Source organism: Biomphalaria glabrata, chromosome 14 (assembly GCF_947242115.1).
Source record: "Biomphalaria glabrata chromosome 14, xgBioGlab47.1, whole genome shotgun sequence".
NCBI classification, from domain to species: domain Eukaryota; kingdom Metazoa; phylum Mollusca; class Gastropoda; family Planorbidae; genus Biomphalaria; species Biomphalaria glabrata.
Genome location: NC_074724.1, coordinates 36,836,878 through 36,842,877, shown reverse-complemented (window position 1 = coordinate 36,842,877; position 6,000 = coordinate 36,836,878). Strand labels below are relative to the sequence as shown.

Genomic DNA, 6,000 nt, shown 5'->3' with positions numbered 1-6,000 from the left:
TGGTAATAAAGTCAATATCTTCAAAATAAACTCTTTCTCTTTGCAGTCATAACATCCATATTCTCATATTTTATAACATTTTCAGTTCCAAGTGATCTAGAAATGTGATCTAGATTATGAGAACTATGACTAAGAGACATCTGAGAAATAAAAAGCACCTATAATCAGAATTGTAGCAAGCTTGTACCATATTTCTCTTTTTAAGGCAAGTGGTTCTTTCCAATGTTACATTTAACTACTTTTAATTTAAGTTCTTTTCATGTATGTTAAATAAGAACTAGTTTCTTACTACAGACCTATCAAAGCAAGTATATTTTTTTTTCTATGTATTTGTATATTTTAATTGCATTTTTTTTTTTTTTTTTTTTATTGCATGCTAATTGAAAATGTTTTAAATATTTTCCTAACAATTTAAGAATATTTGTTTTCTGTTATCTCTTAGCCTTATGGTAATTAGTTTCAAATGTATACATAACAACTTTAATAAATTTTCTTCACTTTAACATTTAAAGAGCTAGATCCAATTGGGGATTATCTCATTATGAAGCTTAGTCAAAATCCCAGTATCTTCACTAAGACTTTTGAATAGCAATTTTTTATTAGATGCCATTTATTTGTTTAAATGCTCAGCTACTTGATATCTGGTTGAATTCAAATGATAATAATTGCATCTTAATGTGTAATTATACAATTATTTATTTACCTTGTAGTTGTTTTTTTAATCAGTTCAAGACGTTGAGTATTGATTACTAATCAACTACTAGCCTGGAAGATAAAAGCCAAAGCTGTAAACAGACAGGTCAGGTAAATATATGAATGAAGAAATTAAATCTAGAAGTAAACATCATGGGAAGTCTAATTATAGGGCAAGTATTTTTCCTTCATATCTTATTTAACATAGTCAAACCATGCAATACTTATAGGCTTAACTATTGTTTTCATAGAAACAATGTTATTTTAAATATCATGAGATAGTGTATTTAAGAGATATTGTAGTTCAAGTTTCCATATTTAATCAGCTTAACAAGTGCACATTCTCTGCTGCCAACAGTACCAATTTGTCATCCAAGCAACAAATATTCCTTGGTAATCTGCTATCAGATGACAGTTATCTCTTTGGCATTTTTATGAAGCTTTCAAAACCAAAGTAAGACTTAATTTTTTCTTTTCTTTAACTGCTAATTCTAAAATAATTTATCATTGCATGTTAAAAATAACTTGTTATACATTTTTCTGTGTTTTTGGTCAAGCTTCAGATTTGCTTAGCATATTCCTGTACTACATATCAACAAATGTTTGATGGTTTGTCTGGTTCATCTCTTAACACTATGAAGATGGCTACACTGTGAGTACAAAGTTTTAATTTCATTCAAATCACATTTTACAAAAAAGATAATGGAAATTAAATTAAATATATTATTTTACTATTAGTATATAACAATGTTATTTTAATATCATGAGATAGTGTATTTTAAGAGAGATTCTAATTCAGTATATGATGTTTCCATATTTCAGAATCTTAACAAGAAAACATTCTGTTGCCAACAGTACCAATTTGTCATCCTATCCAAGCAACTACTATTCCTTGGTAATCTGCTATCAGATGATTACAGTTTTCTCTTTGGCATTTGTATGAATTAAAGCTTTCAAAGCCAAAGTAAGACATTTTTTTTCTTCAACAGTTAATTCTGAAACAATTTATTCAAATTTTTTAAACATTATTCTGAACTATTTTCTGTGTTTTGGTCAAGCCTTAGATTTGGTTAGCATAACCCTGAACTGCATATCAACAAATGTCTAATGGTCTGTCTGGTTCATTTCTCAAGACTATGAAGATGGCTACACAGTGAGTACAAAGTTTTATTTTCATTCACCAAACAAATTTTACAAAAGAAGAAAATATTAAAAGCTATAGGTATTTATTTTGTTAGATAACTATCTTTGTTATTTGATGCATTACTTAGCCTTGGACAATGCATCATCATAACTAATATAATATTAAAAGGCATTTATTAATTTACCAAATTTAGGTCAATCAAATAAGATTATGTAATCACAAACTGTTTTCAGGGTATCAGCTATCAGCAGTGCACCCCTATGATACACAAGTCTTCATTGCCAAGTCACTCTGCCAAACAGTGTGTACACCTTTCTTGCATTGGTAGTGACCCACTTTACTGTCATGAGTCTGGATATGTCAGGCCAAGGAGATCAAGTTTGTGTCCAAGGTTACTTAGTTAATTCTCTAAGAACAATAGGTGAGTTGAATTCTAGTGTACCAGTCAAATATCTTAAAGCAAAGTAAAAAAAAATAATAATTTTAAAAGCATATAAAAATCTGTTATAAAAACATAAAATGTTAGTTTTAGAGTACTAGTTTTAGAGTACTCCTTTCAGACCAAGTGATCATGGGTCAGATAGTGTCAAGCTCAACTGTTTCTATGGCCATTGGTTAACCATGGGTTGTATGGCCAGCAAATTTTCAAACATTGCTCTAGTTTTAGGTTTATAATCTACATGTTTTCTTCTAAAGTTAACAAATTAGGACCAAAATGTGAACTTTTAATAAGGTGGTGTAGTTGCAACCACACAAGAGCTGCTTCACATTTACTGTTTGAATGGTGCATACATTTTTATAATAACTTACCTTCTGATTTGTAAGGTTGATATTTTATTAATATATATATATATATATATTATATAAAGCAGAATGTTTGGCGTATGTATGTATGTATGTTCCAGTATAGAAATAAAAACTTGATAAAACTTGGCAGAAATGTTCCTTGGGTACCAACTTAGACCATAGTGTATGTATTGTGGCCCTAAAACAAACTTAAGACCATCAAAAAAAAAAAAAAAGACCAGCTTTATTACAGCTATAGTATTTTATGGATCTAGGCGATGTTTACAATGTTGACATGAGAAAAGATCGAAAGGATTTAGATCTAGATCTAATTTTTAGAACTAAACTTTGCACTTATTTTTTTTTTTTGACACATGAAAATACAAAATATAGTTTATTTATTTCATTATTTAATAAAATTAACCTTCAAATTTGTGTTACAAAATCATTTTTACATTAGTTCGTTATAGTCTATGCCTAGGTCTAAAACTCTTATTGAACTCTAAGATGATAAAACTTTTTTTTGCAAAGATAGTTTTATGCTTTAACACATGAACATACTAATTATAATTATAGTCCATTCATTTCATATTTTAATCAAAGTAACATTAAAATTTTTTTAATACATTCGTTCGCTGTTCGCTAAAGCTGCGTAGCCGTGTTGAGATGGCCTATATTCATTCATGAAAAAAGTTCACGCATGCGCAGCACAGAATGAACTCTATAAAAGCCAATTTTTAACTCTAGATTAGTCTAGATCTAGATCTTTGTCTACCTCAAGATCTACTTTATACTTTAACACATGAACATACAAAATTAAGTCTATTCATTTCAAATTTTAATCAAATATATGTAGGCCTACAAGCAAATGTTTTAATTTGAAAAAATGGATTTAAGTAGATTAGCTATTTTGATTTGATGGCTTCATTCATACTATTTTTACATTTACACATTCGCTTTATTTATTACATTATTATTTCGTTTAAATGTTTTAAAAACACTATATCGACAGTAATAAGCAAATAAAGACCCGCAGGTCGCTGGTAAAATATATCTAGTATATATATATATTAATACACTTGGGCAAGGGCTATTACTGTTTCCTTTTTTTTTTTAGATTGACATTTTTCTTTAAATTTGTAAATTTGCTTCAACATTCAAGTTTTTTTTTTTTAAAGACAGACTCTACATGCTACTGATCTGGAGGTTAGTGGCTCAATCATTGTGCACTGATTCTTCACTGATGCCTTGATTCTCCACTGTCAACTTTATTGTCATAAAGTTTATCTAGTGATCTACATATCAAGGTAATAAATATTTTTTTACACTATAACCCAAGAGCTTTTGCTTTAAGATGCATTGTTTTTACAATAGGAGCCTAATTCTGATGTATTTTTTTAGGACCCTAGCAATAGTTTCTTAAACTTTCAGACAATAAGAGCTAGTTTAGAACCAAAACACAAAACTTAAGCCAGATCTGTATAGTCTTTTGTTTTTCTAAAAATATTTTAAATAAAAGTCTAGATAGGGTAGCTTATAAGGCCTACTTGTGAAATTAGATATTTTTTAAATGTGTACTTATACTTTTGATATTTGAAGTATTTTAAAACCGCATATTTTTCTATTTATGTAATTTATTTATTTTGTTTGTATTATTTACTTATTTATTTATTTATTTAATTATTATTTTAAAAAAAAATTAGTTACCTCCTTTTGTTTAATTGGATAGCATTTCAAAACCTAAAAGATGGAGCTGTTGGGTTAAAAACACAAATTAATGAACTCACATTAGACTGCATTACTTCCTAAAAATTTAAAATAAGCAATTTGCTTCATTCTTCGTGGCACATTTATGTATATAGCCAAATGAAAAGTTGAATGTGATTTTCTTATTTAAAAAAATGTTCCCCTTTCAGACCTTGCGATCTATAGGAAGGATGATGTAAAGGTCATGTTTTGTGGCCCACAGTTAACCAGGGTGTCATGTGGCCAGCTCAACAACCAACCGCCTTAACTTTCCCCAACTAATGTCAGGTACCCATTAGAGTTGGGTAGAATCTTGACGTACCCAAAGGTCCCAAAATTTAAAATATCAGGATTCAAACCTGGGACTTCAACTTTATAAGCTAAGTGTGTTACCGCACAGCCACTATACCTCCTATCAAAGAGAGATACATAAAAAAATTGACATTAAAATACCATGGAGTCTCATAAACCTTTTCTATTTTTCCATCACACAGTGAGATAGTATGACTATTATTTGAAAACAAAATGACCATCACTAAAAAACACAATTCTTTTTAAACATTAGGTCTGAGACAGAAAAAGCTCTTCTTGAATGAAAAGAAATTTTATCAATATTGCATTTAAAGGTTATGCATTTAAATGTGATGTATTTGTTAAACAGTGCATTTTTCTTATCTCACTTATAGACTAAATGGTCAATTAAACACGAGGTCAAGGAAAAAGGATGAACATTTCAAGGCTACAGAAGGAACATTAAACGTCTCTCTCACTGTGAAAAGATTCTACCGATCTACAAATGATCAACATGTTTTATCTTAAGTTCGTCTGCCATTTCTTCAAATGGAGCCATATTAAGAATAAGGTAAGAAATATTCTTATACTTCACAGCATTTATTTTTTTGTAAAGTGATGATCCTGCATTAGTTGTATGTTGTTTGTGTATGTTACTTTAAATATCCTGCATTAGTTTTATGTTGTATGTGCATGATAATTTAAATATCCTGCATTAGTTGTATGTTGTATGTGCATGATACTTTAAATATCCTGCATTAGTTGTATATGTATGCATGGTTCCTGTATTTGTTTTGTATATTATGATGTCAGTAATTACTTCACAAACACTTCACACACAACTTGTAAGTTCACCTGTCTAGTTAAAGAAATCTGTATTGTATTTGTTTTAGTAGTGTCTAGTTATGAAAGTAAACTGAATTTTCATTTGTTAAACTTAGTGATATACCATTTTAATTTCAGTTAAAATATGTGGATGTTCCTATTAAATTTTTCAGAAAAACTGCATTGCTCTGAAATAATTCCAACTGTATAAATGTAAATATATTTCAACAAATAATGGAATTGGATTCTTTGTCATTTGGATTAATTCAATAGTAATGTATTCTAAATATGGAATTCAAACACAAAAATGAAAAGTTGTGAATCACCATCAACTTTCACTTTGCCACTTGGAGATTGGGATGATTCAAGTTACTGGAGATTGGGATGATTAAAGTTACTATTGTAGCAACTATGTGTTAATGTGCATGGTCTTAACACCCCAGTACTTAATTGGACAAAAAAAAAAGGATCTCCAATTCACAGTGATATGTACTATTGCATAAACAAGTTGACTT

At 29.1% G+C, this 6,000-nt stretch overlaps 1 long non-coding RNA gene across 7 annotated transcripts in view; it reads left to right on the top strand.

Annotated features, from left to right (window-relative positions):
• The first annotated feature begins 785 nt into the window (after positions 1 to 785).
• The window catches only part of LOC129922849 (uncharacterized), a 35,557-nt gene continuing 30,342 nt past the window's right edge, over positions 786 to 6,000 (top strand). For 5 of the 7 annotated variants that reach the window (XR_008774766.1, XR_008774764.1, XR_008774761.1 and 2 more), the window contains exons 1-6: positions 1,149 to 1,345; positions 1,516 to 1,657; positions 1,752 to 1,846; positions 2,071 to 2,258; positions 3,802 to 3,930; positions 5,056 to 5,231. This is a non-coding gene — a long non-coding RNA (uncharacterized LOC129922849). Of the gene's footprint in view, positions 805 to 1,148; positions 1,346 to 1,515; positions 1,658 to 1,751; positions 1,847 to 2,070; positions 2,259 to 3,801; positions 3,931 to 5,055; positions 5,232 to 6,000 lie in introns of those variants that run through there. The other 2 variants (XR_008774765.1, XR_008774767.1) reach the window with 2 other exon arrangements.